Here is a 17766-nt window from a genome sequence, read left to right as displayed (position 1 = left end):
AAGGTTTGAGGAAAGGCCCTAGAAGGAACCTTTGGAGCATAATAAGTAAACCTCTATAACTAGAACATAGGAAACAAACAGAGAGGATAAGGTCACTGTGGCAACAAAACTGGGAATTGCAGAGAACCCAGATCATCAAATCTATTCTCAAGAAATTTTCAATTAAAAAAATCTTACTGCTGTACTATAAAACTCTTAGAGGAAAACATAGGAATGCTCTATGACATAAATCACAGCAAGATCCTTTTTGACCCACCTCCTAGAGAAATGGAAATAAAAACAAAAATAAACAAATGGGACCTAATGAAACTTTAAAGCTTTTGCACAGCAAAGGAAACCATAAACAAGACAAAAAGACAGCCCTCAGATGGGAGAAAATATTTGCTAACCAATCAAGTGATAAAGAATTAATCTCCCAAATATACAAGCAGCTCATGCAGCCCATATCAAAAAAACAAACAACCCAATCCAAAAATGGGTGGAAGACCTATATAGACGCTTCTCCAGAGAAGATATACAGATTGCCAACAAACACATGAAAGGATGCTCAACATCACTAATCATTAGAGAAATGCAAATCAAAACCACAACGAGGTATCACCTCACACCAGTCAGAATGGCCATCATCAAAAAATCTACAAACAATAAATGCTGGAGACGGTGTGGAGAAAAGAACCTTCTTGCACTGTTGGTGGGAATGTAAATTAATACAGCCACTATGGGGAACAGTATGGAAGTCCCTTAAAAAACTAAAAATAGAACTACCACATGACCAAGCAATCCCACTACTGGGCATATACCCTGAGAAAACCATAATTCAAAAAGAGACATGTACTACAATGATCATCAGAGCACTATTTACAATAGCCAGGACACGGAAGCAACCTAAGTGTCCACTAACAGATGAGTGGATAAAGAAGATGTGATACATATATACAATGGAATATAACTCAGCCATAAAAAGAAACAAAATTGAGTTATTTGTAGTGAGGTGGATGGACTTAAGAGTCTGTCATACAGAGTGAAGTCAGAAAGAGAAAAACAAATACCATATGCTAACACATATATATGGAATCTAAAAAAAAAAAAGTTTCTGATGAACCTAGGGGCAGGACAGCAACAAAGACGCAGACGTAGAGAATGGACTTGAGGACACAGGGAGGGGGAAGGGTAAGCTGGGACGAAGTGAGAGAGTAGCATGGACATATATACACTACCAAATGTAAAACAGATAGCTAGTGGGAAGCAGCCACATAGCACAGGGAGATCAGCTCAGTGCTCTGTGACCACCTAGAGGGGTGGGATAGGGAGGGTGGGAGGGAGGGGATATGGGGATATATGTATACATATAGCTGATTCACCTTGTTATACAGCAGAAACTAACACAACATTGTAAAGCAGTTATACTCCAATAAAGATGTTTAAAAAAAAAATCTTACTGCTGCAAGTAATGTTATCCACTCCCCGTTCTTCTATTTGCATTTCTTCTCATTCATTCATAACCAAACCATGATGATCACATCAAAAATACAGGGATGTGTACAAGGAGGATTGTAGCAAAAGGATAGAAATGGGGAAAGGAAAACAGTTTGAAAAGTAGGAGGAAACGGCACTAAAATTAAAATACCAAGCTGATAGGAGTGTCTCACCTGTATCAGATCAGGGACTATGTCATCAGCAGTTTGATTACTCTTACATTTATTTAACTTTATGTCATTTTTTTACTACATAAATTTCTATAACAGGCCCACACTAACTTATGATGCAGAGACAGTGATCCCTGAAGGCAACCAGTATCTTTTTAGAAAGGAAACCTTTTGACCCATGTACTCTGCACTCCACCCAATAAGCCACTGACATTACTAAAGAGTCAGTGGATCTGATACAGTATTAAATACAGGCTGCATCATGCAACAAAATTCACAACCACTGTACTCATTGTATTCCCTGCTTTAAGCACCAACTCAATATTTAATGCACACCTGTTAATGGGAAAGACACTGTTGTTGGCACTGACAGGGATACCTGGATTAATCTGGTATGATCCAGACCCTTAAAGAATGCACAGAGTAGGTGAGCCAAATGTGTACATGATAATGCAATTCAGAGTGTCATAAATTTATGAAAAATGTAGCACGAAAGCAAAAAAGAAGCATTCATTAATCTTAACAGGAAAAATGGAGGAAGATTTCATGGCAGGGTTAACTGGGACTCCTATGAAAAGTTTTCATTGTATTTCTTTTTTTATTTTCATAATTTTTTAAAATTACAAAAGTGATATATGTTCATTATTAAAAAAATCAAAAAATACAGATAAGCAAAAACCACAAATAAACCACTATATTTTAGTATATGCCATTTAAAATTTTAATTTATTTATAAAAATAAGAAGATATTTTACATTCTTTTCAGTAAGCAGCTTTCTTCAGGCAACAATATATTACAACCATCTTTCCATGTTATTTACTATACTTCTGCAACTGACTTTTATATTTAAAAGGTGCATATCACAAAAAGAGTACACAGTAAAAGCATGTCTCCCTCCCACCCCACCCCCATTATCTTATAGTTTTAAACAGAAGCAACCACTGTTACCAGTTTCTTGTGATGGTTCCACAAGTAGTCTATGAATATATGAGCATAAGTGTATATATTTCTCTTTTTAAATAAATGGCAGCAATGCACTCAGCTTTGTACCTTGCTTTTCTCCCCTTAGGCAGTATACTTATCATTGCCTTGTTCCTCCTAATGGCTGCAAAGTGTTCCATTATACAGATATATAATAACTTATTCATCTAGTACCCTTTGATGGACATTCAGAATATTTCCAACCTCTTGCTATTAGAGTATTACTAGACATATCCTTAAAATGTAAACATGCACACATTTGTGAATATATCTGCAGAAAAATTGCTAGAAGTGGAGTTTTAAGGTCAAAGGATATGTATATTTTTAATTTCATAGATATTACCATAGTGTCCTCCATTCAGACGGTCCTAATTTCTACTCCTGCCAGTTACAAATGAGAATGCCTACCTGTGGCTATTCCCTACCTGTGGCTGCCCAGCAAGATACTATTTTCCATTCCCCTCCCTGACCACACACAGACAGGTGAGGTCACTTGTCTGGTAAATGGAATAAGGAATGTGAACAGAAATGTGTGTCATATCCAGGCCACAGAAACTGAGAAGAGAATATGCATTTTCCACCCTTTCTTTGCTTTTCTACCAGCTGGAAACAGAAGATTTTAAGGCCTTAGGGAAAGAGAGAGTCACATGATGCAAGGAACCCAAGTTCCTGAATCACCATATAGAGAAAAACTGTCTATCAACCAGAAACATCCACATTGGACTATTACATGAGGGCGAAATAAATTTCTATTGCATTAAGCTTCTAAAATGTTGGCGTTTGTTATAATATCTTGCTTTATGCTAACTAATATACCAAGAAACCCCTTTTTATATAAAACACCAGATCCACAGCCCAGAGGAATACACATGGGAAATGCTGCTTAAGTATTTCAACGTTAAGTATGAAAATGCCTATTAAGAAAGTATCCTTCATTTCCTGGATTACCAAGAGCTGTTTTTTGTTTCTTCTTTTTTTTAAATCAAGAATGGGTATTGATTATCAAATACCTTTACAATGTCTGTGGAAATGACCCTAAGATTTTTTCCTTTTACCTATTAAAGTGAGATATTGCATTAATATTTCCTAATGTGGAAATAGCCTCACATTTCTAAAATAAATTGGGTTTACTTGGTTATGGTATTTTTATATGATATTGAATGCAAAAAATAACCAGAACAAAATAATATACTGGGAAATTCTTTAAACATGATTTATAAATTTTAAATTTCAATTAAGGAAGTAAAAAGTAGAAGAGACCTTTCTGAAGAACAAATTTGCTATCTGGAAAAGCAAGTGAATGAGTTAACACACTATCCAGGGCAAAAATAAAAAGAAATGGAATTCCTGAATGAAAAAAACAAAAAAAAAATAGAAACAGAAGGCAGGCCTAGAAGGCCTAAGCGGAAATAAAAGAAGTTCCAGAGGGAGAGCAAAGACCATACTGGAGAAAGCAATAATCAAAACACAGTACAACAGAATTAAAAAAAAAAACAAAAAAAACCACACAATACAAGAAAACTACCCTCAGGAGGAGACTAGAGTTGTCAGAACAAAAGCATTCACTGATTGCCAGTCAGGATAATTGAAAAAAGGCATACATACAGATATATCCTCATGAAACTTCTGAAGTTTAAGAATAAAGAAAAAATGTAAGCTTTCAGAAAGAAAGCACAGGTTACTTACAAATGAATGAGCACGAGGCTGGCAATGGGCACGGATAAGAACGTAGGCTCTGAAGTAAGACTACCTGGGTTCAGATCTTGGTGTGAACTTGGTCAAGTATTTAACTTCTTTGCGCTTCTGTAAAACAGGGATGATGATAGTACTTAGCTTCTAAGGTTGGTTGGAAGCAGTATTTGAGATAACACACAGAAGGTCTGGCACATCATTTGCGTCACCCAATTCCTATCTGTTAACACTGAAAGCTATATCAGAGACTCAAAACTCTGCACACTTTTGAGAGGACAAAAGCCTGCCCCCTCCCCAGCGCTTAATGTGTGGCACTAATGACCTGAAGAGCTGGCTGGACTAGCCCACCAGAATGCCTCTAGTGGTACCTGAGCTCCAGGCTAGTGAGAAGTGAAATGATGGGCGAAAGGAATCTCACTGATTATTGTTTAATGTGAACAAAGCAATGACAACAGGTTTTTGGCCTAGAGCGAAGATTATCAGAGAAGAAAAAGTTGTAGCCTCTGTCAAAAGTAAATGGACTCACAGTAGAATCTCTTGAAGTCAGTGAGGACTCTCCTACAGTATTACTGTTATTCAGGACTCTACAAAAAGTGAAACAGTATAGGACTTGTGGCTGCCTGATTTGGGTGTCATAAAAAGTTATTTCATTCATTCAGCAAATTCTTTGAGCACACCTATGTGTCAGGAACTACACTGGGGATCTAACTGTGAACAAGACACACCAAGCCCCTTCCTTTAAAGAGTTTACATACATGGGGACTTCCCTGGTGGCACAGTAGTTAAGAATCCGCCTGCCAACGCAGGGGACGTGGGTTCGACCCCTGGTCTGGGAAGATCCCACATGCCGTGGGGCAACTAAGCCCGTGTGCCACAGCTAGTAAGCCTGAGCTCTAGAGCCTGCGAGCCACAACTACTGAGCCCATGCACCACAACTACTGAAGCCCACACACCTAGAGCCTTTGCTCCACAACAAGAGAAACCACCACAATGAGAAGCCTGCACGCCACAATGAAGAGCAGACCCCGCTGGTTGCAACTAGAGAAAGCCTGCACGGAGCAACAAAGACCCAACAGAGCCAAAAAAATTTTTTTAATTAAAAAAACAAGAAGAAGTAGAAAATATGAACAGACCAATCACAAGTAATGAAATTGAAACTGTTATTAAATCTTCCAACAAACAAAGTCCAGGACCAGATGGCTTCACAGGTGAATTCTATCAAACATTTAGAGAACAGCTAACACCCATCCTTCTCAAACTCTTCCAAAAAATTGCAGAGGAAGGAACAGTCCCAAACTCATTCTACGAGGCCACCATCACCCTGATACCAAAACCAGAGATACTACAAAAAAAGAAAATTACAGACCAATAACACTGATAAATATAGATGCAAAAATCCTCAACAAAATAATAGCAAACAGAATCCAACAGCACAGTAAAAGAATCATACACCATGATCAAGTGGGATTTATCCCATGGATGCAAGAATTCTTCAATATACGCAAATCAATCAATGTGCTACACCATATTAACAAATTGAAGAATAAAAACCATATGATCATCTCAATAGATGCAGAAAAAGCTTTTGACAAAATTCAACACCCATTTATTACAAAAACTCTCCAGAAAGTGGGCATAGAGGGAACCTACCTCAACATAATAAAGGCCATATATGACAAATCCACAGCAAACATCATTCCCAATGGTGAAAAACTGAAAGTATTTCCTCAAATATCAGGAAAAAGACAAGGATGTCCACTCTCACCACTATTATTCAACATAGTTTTGGAAGTTCTAGCCATGGCAAACAGGGAAGAAAAAGAAATAAAAGGAATACAAATTGGAAAAGAAGTAAAACTGTCACTGTTTGCAGATGACATGATACCATGCATAGAGAATCCTAAAGATGCCACCAGAAAACTACTAGAGCTAATCAATGTATTTGGTAAAGTTGCAGGATACAAAATTAATGCACAGAAATCTCTTGCATTCCTATACACTAACAATGAAAGATCAGAAAGAGAAATTAAGGAAACAATCCCACTCACCATTGCAACAAAATGAATAAAATGCCTAGGAATAAACCTACCTAAGGAGGTAAAAGACCTGTACTCAGAAAATTATAAGACACTGATGAAAGAAATCAAAGATGACACGAACAGATGGAGAGATATACTATGTTCTTGGATTAGAAGAATCAATATTGTGAAAATGACTATACTACTGAAGTAATCTACAGATTCAGTGCAATCCCTATCAAATTACCAGAGGCATTTTTTACAGAACTAGAACAAAAAATCTTAAAATCTGTATGGAGACACAAAGGACCCTGAATAGCCAAAGCAGTCTTGAGGGGAAAAAAAGGAGCTGGAGGAATCAGACTCCCTGACTTCAGACTATACTACAAAGCTACAGTAATCAAGACAATATGGTACTGACACAAAGACAGAAATATAGATCAATGGAACAGGACAGAAAGCCCAGAGATAAACCCACGCACCTGTGGTCAACTAATCTATGACAAAGGAGGCCAGGATATACAATGGAGAAAAGACAGTCTCTTCAATTAGTGGTGCTGGGAAAACTGGACAGCTACATGTAAAAGAATGAAATTAGAACACTCCCTAACACCAGACACAAAAATAAACTCAAAATGGAGTAAAGACCTAAATGTAAGACCAGACACTATAAAACTCTTAGAGGAAAACATAGGGAGAACTCTCTTTGACATAAATCACAGCAAGATCTTTTTTGACCCACCTCCTAGAGTAATGGAAATACAAACAAAAATAAACAAATGGGACCTAATGAAACTTCAAAGCTTTTGCACAGCAAAGAAAGCTATAAACAAAACGATAAGACAACCCTCAGAATGGGAGAAAATATTTGCAAACAAATCATCGGACCAAGGGTTAATCTCCAAAATATATAAACAGCTCATGCAGCTCAATATTAAAAAACAAACAACCCAATCCAAAAATGGGCAGAAGACCTAAATAGACATTTCTCCAAAGAAGACATACAGATGGCCAAGAAGCACATGAAAAGCTGCTCAACATCACTAATCATTAGAGAAATACAAATCAAAAGTACAATGAGGTATCACCTCACACCAGTTAGAATGGGCATCACCAGAAAATCTACAAACAACAAATGCTGGAGAGGGTGTGGAGAAAAGGGAACCCTCTTGCACTGTTGGTGGGAATGTAAATCAATACTGCCACTATGGAGAACGGTATGGAGGTTCCTTAAAAAACTAAAAATAGAATTACCATATGACCCAGCAATCCCACTACTGGGCATACACCCAGAGAAAACCATAATTCAAAAAGATACATGCACCCCAATGTTCATTGCAGCACTATTTACAATAGCCAGTCCATTTACTTTTGAAGCAACCTAAATGCCCATCGACAGAGGAATGGATGAAGAAGATGTGGTACCTATATATGATTGAATATTACCCAGCCATAAAAAGGAATGAAATTGTGTCATTTGCAGAGACGTGGATGGACCTAGAGACTGTCATACAGAGTGAAGTTAGTCAGAAAGAGAAAAGCAAATATCGTATATTAACGCATATATGTGGTATCTAGAAAAATGGTACAGATGAACCAGTGTGCAGGGCAGAAATAGAGACACAGATATAGAGAACAAACGTATGGACACCAAGGGGGGAAAGTGTGGGCGGGCGGGATGAATTGGGAGATTGGGATTCACGTATATACACTAATATGTATAAAATAGATAACTAATAAGAACCTGCTGTATAAAATTTTTTTAATTAAAAAAAATGTGAAAAAAAAAACCCACAATATTGTGGAGAAGGCAGCAGTGGCAGCAGCAACGGCAGCTCTGGAGATGCAGTCCCGGTCCTGGCTTCAGCCCCAGTCCCATCATGGTGGCACTCGCTGAGCTCCTGGCCGCCCTCGTGGCCACAGCCTCGGGCTACTTTGTCAGCATCGACGCACATGCCGACGAGTGCTTCTTTGAGCAGGTCACCTTGGGCACCAAGATGGGCCTCATCTTCGAGGTGGCTGAGGGCAGCTTCCTGGACATCGACATGGAGATTACAGGGCCTAATAATAAATGAATTTATAAAGGAGACTGGGAGTCCAGTTGGAAATACACATTTGCGGCTCACATGGATGGAACATATAAGTTTTGTTTTAGCAATAGAATGTCCAACATGACTCCAAAGATAGTGATGTTCACCGTTGATACTGGGGAGGCCCCAAAAGGACAAGACATGGAAACAGAAGCTCACCAGAACAAGCTAGAAGAAATGATTAATGAGCTCACAGTGGCAATGACAGCTGTAAAGCATGAACAGGAATACATGGAAGTTCGGGAGAGAATACACAGAGCAGTCAATGACAGCACAAACAGCAGAGTGGTCCTTTGGTCCTTCTTTGAAGCTCTTGTTCTAGTTGCCATGACATTGGGACGGATCTACTACCTGAAGAGATTTTTTGTAGTCCGGAGGGTTGTTTAAAAAGCCTTTTCCTGATGGTCCCAAACTCATAATTCACTGTTTACCAAATATCTTGGGCATAATAATGTCATTAGTTTCTATGTTTTTATTTTCTGAACTGTACATTCACAGCTTATGTTTCTTTGTGATTAATAGATATTGGGGAAAAACACTTTTTCAGGAAAATTATAGTGAAAATTTGATTGGCATAATTTCGTATTTGAATTCTTCCTCCATTATACAGGTCTTTCCAGAACTCAGACGCTGTAATTTGAATGTAGGTGTATAGTCCTTACTATATCTTCTTTCCTTTTGCTTTCATAATAAAACACAGTTTGTTCAGGATAGTACTTTACTGATAGCACTTTACTAAAATGACTGCATTCTTGGGATCCCTAATCCTGCAGTTCAAGTCATTAAAGATTCATTTTGTTGAATCTTTATGAGAAACAACAATCTGAATCTTGACATTTTCTGTCCAGCCGAAAATGGCAGAGCCCTGTGACTTAGAGGATGCTACCAGGTGGTATTTTCATACTTTGTCTACCTTGTTTTTGCATTAAAGATAAGTCTTTAACCAACAACCTTTCCTCCCGCTAAAGTTTTACTCTGAACCTTAGAACTCAGTCACCTCCAGTTAAAATTGTTGACACAAGCGGCTAATAACCATTTCTTGGTTTCTGCCTAACCGTGTAAGAAGTCTCTATTAAAACCAATTCTCTAGGTGTTCCAGCGAACGGTAGCTCTTTTTCTTTCTGTGCTGGCACATCCACTTCTCCACTCTTGGCACGTAGGAGGTATGCATTCAGTACTCGGAAAAAATCTGGATTTCTGATGCCAAAGGGCTAAAGCCTCTTGGATTTCTTTGCAGTGATATACAGCCACTATTTCATTTTTGATCAGCGGCATTTTGGTCACTGTTTAATTAGGGTACTGAACATCACTGTCAGTACTAGGGTTTTTGTTTTTGTTTTTCTTGGGTCTTTCTATTTTTTGTTTTTCTTTCTTTCTTTTGTTTTACTTGGGTCTTTCTTTTCTTTTGAATTTTGTTTTGTATAAAACGAAATGACTTTCTCTGATGATGGGTTTAAAATTAAAAGAGCATCTAGTTTTGGTGTGGGGATGATCCAGAATTATGTTGTGACCGATGTATATTAGTTACTTGCGCTTTTTTTTTTTTTTTTGGATCTTTGCAAGGGGAAAACTACAGGTAATGAGTTTTATATCATTAATTTAAATTTGTTACAGGTTTTCATGTTCAGGATAAACAATTTTTCAACCTTGGGTGAAAATACTTGCAACAGTTTCAGGTGACTGTGTTTTACCTTAGGACAACTGTTGCATTCCAGTTTGTGTGCACGTGTGAAAACACTTCAAAACTGAGTTAAAAGATGTAAATTTACAATTGGTTGTGTATCTAATCTGCCCCAGGTTCAGTAAATAAACAATTCTCTAAAAAAAAAAGAGTTTACATATATGGATCTTGACTTATATGACCCAAATGAGAATGCCCATGTAAGGTAAGAAACCTATCCTACTGATTTAAGCCATTACCAAAACATACACACACACCTTTTAGTCCAATTACACAAGAAACAAAAAAAGCTAACTTTTAATATTGTTAATCATGAATAGTCATATGCTACTTTAACTTAATTTAGTCCCTTTTTTTATAGTTCTGCAAATGCAAAGCTAGCATAACGATTTGGTGGAACTCGTGTTAATTAGTTCAATTCTAGTTACTAAGCACTTAACACCAACCAGAAATATTTTAAATGTTCCTCTTTGTATACTAGCTAAAAATTCCCTAGCCCATTTGCCCACCTTCAGACAGAAGATTATTTCTTCAATCCAAAAGGAAGATATTAAATTAAATGTCATACAATGAATATAGTGGGTTGAATTGGTGGTCCCTGAAAAGATAGGTACATGTCCTAATGCCTGGAAACTGTGAATGTTACCTTATTTGAATAAAGAGTCTTTGCAGGTGTAATTAAAGATCTTGAGATGAGGAAATCATCCTGGCTTACTAGGTGGGTCCTAAATCCAATAACAAGTGGAGTATTAAAGTCAGTCCTTATAAGAATCAGTCCTTATAAGAGTCCTTATAAGAGAAAGGCAAAGAGAGATTTGAGACAGACATAAGAGGAAAAGACACAGAATAGAGAAGGAGGAGGCTATGTGACCACAAAGGCAGAGACTGGAGTGAGGTGACCATAAACCAAGGAGTGCCAACAGCCATCAGAAGGTGAAAGAGGCAAAGAATGAATTCTCCCCTAGAGCCTCCAGAGGGAGTGAAGCCCTGACAACACCTTGATTTCAGACTTCTGGCCTCCAGAGCCATGAGAGAATAAATATCTGTTGTTTATGCCACCCAATTTGTGGCAATTTTTTACAGCAACCATAGGAAGCTAATACAGTGAACAAAGGCATTTTGGTAAGGAATCATGGGTTGAAGTCCCACTCCTGTCATTCAGTCCCTATTTGCTCTTTAGTAAGTTGGTTAGCCTCTCTGAGCCTCCATGACCTTATTTGTAAAAATGGGATAATCAAACCTGTGCTGCTATCCCCCAGGGTTCTGATAAGAATCAGATGAGATCATATAGGTGAAAACATTCAGAATACTGTAAAATCCTTTACAAATATGAATTATTATTCTTATACTTTATCTGGAATTTAATGAGGTTTGGAGCCCAGGCTCTTTATTCAAGCCCACTTGCTGCAACCCTTTACATAAATCAGCACTTGTCTAATTTTAGCAATGCCAACATTTTTTTTTTTTTTTTTTGGTACGCGGGTCTCTCACTGTTGTGGCCTCTCCCGTTGCGGAGCACAGGCTCCGGACGCGCAGGCTCAGCGGCCATGGCTCACGGGCCCAGCCGCTCAGCGGCATGTGGGATCCTCCTGGACGGGGGCATGAACCCACGTCCCCTGCATCGGCAGGCGGACTCTCAACCACTGCGCCACCAGGGAAGCCCTATATCAATTTTTAATATTAAATTTTATTTATAGAATTAAACTATCACTAATATACATAGTACCTCTTTAGTGTTAGGATTTAATGAAGGTCTAATTACCACTAACCTTATCCATTTCACTTCCCTCCATATATCTTCTACTACTGTCACACTTATTTAGAAAAGAGACCATCTAATTGGTTTACTGCCCCCATATACATTAACAAATCAGTTCTAACTGATCTGCCTTCAATAATATCTGTGAACTCACTTAACACAATCATAATTCTTTCTCTAGCTGACCTTAATTATTCCTTACTGAATTTTTCTTGGCTAAGAATGAATCATTAATAACCTCTTCCTCCTATTTTCTGGTTTTCCCCAATAGGTGGATCCTGATCTACTGCCAGACCTAGTTTCACCTTTCCTGAAATCAAGTATATTTATGAAGTATAACCATAAACTAAGGATATCATTCCACAAGTTATGCACAAAAGTTTTATAACTCTATAATCTCACTTTATCCATGTACGAGTTTATATTTTCTAGAGAATTTTTCCATTTTTACTTCACAAGAAACATCATCAAACATATTCCAAACTATTGAGAGGCTAGTTCTACTGCAAGCTTCAAATTTCTTTCCTTCAGGGGACTTTCCTGGTGACGCAGTGGTTGAGAATCCACCTGGCAATGCATGGGACACGGGTTCGAGCCCTGGTCCAGGAAGATCCCACATGCCACAGAGCAACTAAGCCTGTGCACCACAACTACTAAGCCTGCGCTCTAGAGCCTGCAATCCACAACTATTGAGCCTGTGAGCCACAACTAATGAAGCCCATGTGCCCTAGAGCCCGTGCGCCACAACTACTGAGCCCACACGCCACAACTACTGAAACCCACGTGCTCTAGGGCCCATGCTCCGCCACAAGAGAAGTCACCGCAATGAGAAACCCATGCACCACCACGAAGAGTAGCCCCCACTCGCCGCAACTAGAGAAAGCCTGCATGCAGCAACAAAGACCCAACGCAACCAAAAAAAAACATTTCTTTCCTTCAGTGCAAGAGTTTGACATTAAAAATAAATAGTACTCTGATGATGCAGTCTTTATTTTCTTGTGCCATAATCATTCTTTTCTATATCAGAATTGAAAGATATTCAAATTTTCCTTAGATCTAACACAGAGTACCATAAACATTTTATTCTTTGAAATTTTATCTCTTCAGAGTAACTTAAAAGAATTTTTCCCAAACAGAAGTTCAAAACAGTAAAACCTTGAATGGGCTTTTGAGATTTGTAAATGTAATAATCACTTGCAATTATTATTATCAATAACACACATCCTTAAGATGAGATGTCCTTTAGGTGTCCCTACCAAGCCACTGAATTGTGGGCAGTAAGTTATTTTAACATGCTTCACTACGTTTCCATAAGTAGAAATTAAATCACTTCCAAGATGTAAATTAAACACTTGGTTCTCAGGATCATCACTAAAAATTTCAAATCAAAAGTTACACTTAGGGGACTTCCCTGGTGGCGCAGTGGTTGAGAGTCCGCCTGCTGATGCAGGGGACATGGGTCCGTGCCCCGGTCTGGGAAGATCCCACATGCCGCGGAGTGGCTGGGCCCGTGAACCATGGCCGCTGAGCCTGTGCTCCGCAACGGGAGAGGCCACAACGGTGACAGGCCCGCATACCGCAAAAAAAAAAAAAAGTTACACTTAGGAAATCCACAACCATTATTTTGTAGAAATACAGATGAATACTACTCTATGGCATTATCCATAACTTTAAATATAGGCTTTACCTGCCTACAAATGGGTTTATAAAGGTACCTACTATTATCACTTCAGATCAATAAGAAATTTACTAACAATGGTTTCCTAACTCTCTGGTCTCTAAATGACCTACATAAAAGTAAACTGCGAACCTCTTCCAACAACCGTTAGCCTCTACATTTTTCAGACAATCGGATCCCACGTGAGACTGCCAAAATACTACTAATTCTGTGAAATGTGCTAATCCTCCTGATCGTGAAAACTGGAACTAATGATCTTCATTAAGAATTTTAACTCTGGATCCTCAGAATACTTCTTAAGAAACAAAAAACATCCTAAGAAGCTGTCCATTCCCCAGTCACCCATCTTAGCAACCAAGTGTAGAACCTGGCTCCTCGCCACTAGAGGGGGGTGTTTCTTCTATTGGTTTCTCTTTCGCCTAATTTGGCTTACCAGAATTTCTGGTTCAACTAGAAATTAGCCTCAAGATCAACATCCTGACCTTTATTTCCCCTTCATACTGTGTGGCCCTTTCTTTTTATTTCAGGCTGTAAGCCACCACTAAAATATCAACTTCAATCCCTGATTACCTGTACAGTTATGTCCCATGTTCAATTTCATTGCCTTTTTACTAACAAACAAGATACACAGAGCTGATTCTAGAGACTTTGACATTAGTTCATCTGAAAAAAATCAGAAAACGCAACCAACCTCGCTTATTCTTTTTCAGGAAAAAGGCTTTTTTTCATTTTCCATGTTCACATTATTTCATTTGAATCACAACAAAACTACAGAAAAGAATTGAACAATTAGTAACAAATTCCAAAGAAGAAACTCTATGTCTTTAAGTGACTTGCCCAAGATTTCAGGTAGCAAATAGTGAAGCCATAATGAAGACTCAAGTGCCCTGACCCCTAGACATTTCTGGTGCTACCTGTTCTATAGGCACTAGATGAGAAAATGGACTGAGGACTGACCTACTCTTACTTTTGCCATACCAGTCTAGAGCAAACAGCTGTGTGACTACTTAACTCACTATTATTTCTGGCAAAGATTATACACGTCTTAGACTAGCCCCCACTGGCCATAAATTCACAAAGTGAGACAGGAGTAGATGAGAGAGATAAAGGAAAAGAGAGGCTCAGGGGAGAAGGAAGAGATGAAAATAAATCTATTAAACAATTTTGAGGCCAGGCATAAGATGCTAAGTATGCAAGAACAGGGACCAAGATGCATCGAGGAATCAGAATCAGGAAAAGAACAAATGAATGACAAAAAGAAGCAGTCACACCACCAGATAGTCAAATGATCCAAAAGGCTCCAGAAGAGGGACTTCTCTGGTGGTCCAGTGGTTAAGACTCCATGCTCCCAGTGCAGGGGGCCCAGGTTCGATCCCTGGTCAGGTAACTAGAACCCACATGCCGCAGCTAAGAGCCCGCATGCTGCAACTAAGGATCCTGCATGTAGCAACGAAGATCCCACGTGCTGCAACTAGGACCTGGTACAGCCAAATAAATAAATAAATGTTTTTTTTAAAAAAGGCTCCAGAAGAGATGATGGCGGCTGGCTGATTCCTTGCTGCTTTCTGTGAAGAACCCTGGTTCTTCTGTGAAGAACCTCTAAGGGCAGAAGCCCTTAGAGAAGACTGAGACAAGAATTGGCCAGTTAAAATCTGCACCCACTTTCTGAAGCCATAAGGGGAGGGAAGAGCCCCAATAAAAGGAAATCTATCATAATAAAATCAAAACCGTTTGACATGAATCTGCTTAGGACAAAGTGAGTATACCACTCAGAATGCTTTTCACTGCAAGTGACAAAATCCCAGATAATGCTGGCTTACACAATAAGGAACTGTGTTATCTCACAGACCTGGAAGTTCAGAGGTAAGGCAGACCAAGTACAATACAATCAGAAGTTCAGTAAGGTCATCAAGAGCTCAGGTTTCCTCTCTTTGTTCTGCCATCTTCTAGATCAGCTTCCTCCAAAGCTAGTTTCTCTCATTACCCTAAGATGTCTTGAGCTTTTCTAGCTATCATATTCAGACATAACAGCATCAGAGGAAGAAGAGGCACCATCTCTTTCTTTTATCTCTTTTTAGGGTCAAGAAAACCTTTCCCAGAAGCACCCCAGCCCTCCACCAGGCTTCCCTTCACATCTCATTGGCCAAAATAGGTTACAGGCCATTCCTAACCCTTCATTAGCAGAGGAAATGGGATTAACCATGACTGCTTAGACTCATCATCTAGGGTAGAATTAATGCTGGGTAGTCAATCACTATGACCATACCATGGGCAAGTTATAATGTTGAGTATTATTGTGACATTGTTTTCACTCCATAACAAACCTATAATTTATTATGTTGCTTCCAAGATTTTAACGATGAGGCATGTGCTTTGCCCAAAATTTAGATAATTACTCTTTGCTGACATTCCATATTTGCCATCATAAACTTTTTTATCAGTTATAAAACATTTTATTACAATTTTCTTGGCCAATCCACTATTTAAAAAAAAAAAACTTTAATGCAATATTTTAGAGCAAGAATGGTAAATAGGTTTGTCACAGCAACTCCAATAGGTACAGCTACTTAGAATCCCATTTCAAGAAAGATCCAAAGATGAGTTTGGATCCAATAAGTAATAGTGCCATGACTGATTAGTGATGTCTACCATGTACTCAGGTTTGCGCACAACACATAGCACATATCTGCCAACTCTGATGTAGAGAAAATCTATTTAAATAATTTCCCTCCAATGACAATGGATCTCTCTGCCTTATTTTTATTTTAGTCAGGAGCCAATCTAATTCCTACCCTCTCTTTATTATTCCCATCTAATTTATATATTTATATACATAATATACATCAAGTATGAACTCCAAAAATTATTCTATAGATAATCAGAGCGTTCCACAGGGACCCTTTTGTAAATATATAGAAAGGGTTGGCAGAATGGCTTAATTTACAAACTGTCTCACTTAAATAAAGCAGGGGGGGTGTCTTTGGGGCCCAGGCTAGTTGTGGATCTCAGCAGGCTTCAGGGACAGAAAGAAAAAGAGAATGGCAATCTATTCCCAATTAAAGTGGACTGGCCCACAGTTGCAGGTCAAAAGGGAGAAAGGAACCAAAGCCTAAACCTGGACAAAGGTGATTAATCAATAATTGGAGAATGCTTAAATAATGGCAGATTACAAACAGTATGCAGAGTTTATGTGTATAAAATGCATTTGAAAAGACAGAAAAGGACAACAGTGGTTATTCTTGGGTAAATTAATTTATGGCTTTTTTTCCTTTTGTCCTTCTACTCGTCTACATTTTTCTGACTGTCCTGTACTGCACATACACTGCCTTTTTAATGAGGGGAAAAAAAACAATAATGGAAACATGTTTTTATCTCATCCCTCAATGTTTTGGTTATTCCAATTAACCTCTTATTGCCTTGTAGTTAAGATCGAGTTTGTCCAAGTATGCTATTGTTGAGCAGCTAGGTTGTCTTAACCTTTTGGTATCACAAGCAACAAAGTACTCTTGTAGTTGAAAATTAATTTGAAATATAAAAGAAGAAAAATTAGAAAAATCTCTAGAAAATGGACCAAAAGTGTTTAAACACCCCATAATATACTAAAAGTATCACTACTCAAAAATTAATAACTTAGGATATTCACACCAAATAATTGTTTTAACCAAATTGTCCAGTTGACCAGTTTACTTTCAACTAAATTGTATTTGGACAAAATTGATTTTGGCCAAAATAACTTTAAGTCAAATTGGTATTGGACGGAGTATACTACCAGCATCAGAGGAAAGTCTAAATGCAGAGATAAGAAATAGCACCCCTCCCAAAAAAAAAAGGTTCAATAATAAGCAACAGGCAAGTCTGAAAGAGAAACATCACCTGGGGCAATGTTTCAAAGTAGAAGGAAGTGTTTATCAAGGAGCTATAAAACTAACCCAAGTAGCTTAGAAAGTGCTAGTAAGGATATCAAATAAATTCAGTTTCAGCTGCCTGCTTGGACACTCTCCCCTAGGTAGAACAATGCTGGGTTTTCTCCAGGTTCCCTAGATGAAAAACTTAATCTGTTTGGAGTTCAAATTGAGGATGTATGTTCCCCAAATCATTCATCCACAATCACTTTCCCAGTAAATGAGGTTCTGGAGCTGGCCACTGCATGATGGGGAATCCAAACCACTTCTTGGGCATATTATGGTTCCCCACCCCAAATTATAGAGGGTAATATCCCA

At 38.4% G+C, this 17766-nt stretch overlaps 1 long non-coding RNA gene and 1 pseudogene across 1 annotated transcript in view; one reads left to right on the top strand and one right to left on the bottom strand.

Moving 5' to 3' along the window:
• The window catches only part of LOC132523488 (uncharacterized), a 324435-nt gene that overhangs the window by 298969 nt on the left and 7700 nt on the right, over positions 1 to 17766 (bottom strand). The window contains exon 2 of the long non-coding RNA XR_009541536.1: positions 4315 to 4431. This is a non-coding gene — a long non-coding RNA (uncharacterized LOC132523488). The remainder of the gene's footprint in view (positions 1 to 4314; positions 4432 to 17766) is intronic.
• On the top strand, positions 8219 to 8936 carry LOC132522828 (transmembrane emp24 domain-containing protein 2-like; annotated as a pseudogene).

Source organism: Lagenorhynchus albirostris, chromosome 7, assembly GCF_949774975.1.
Source record: "Lagenorhynchus albirostris chromosome 7, mLagAlb1.1, whole genome shotgun sequence".
Lineage (NCBI taxonomy): Eukaryota > Metazoa > Chordata > Mammalia > Artiodactyla > Delphinidae > Lagenorhynchus > Lagenorhynchus albirostris.
This window is presented reverse-complemented; position numbering and strand designations above follow the sequence as displayed.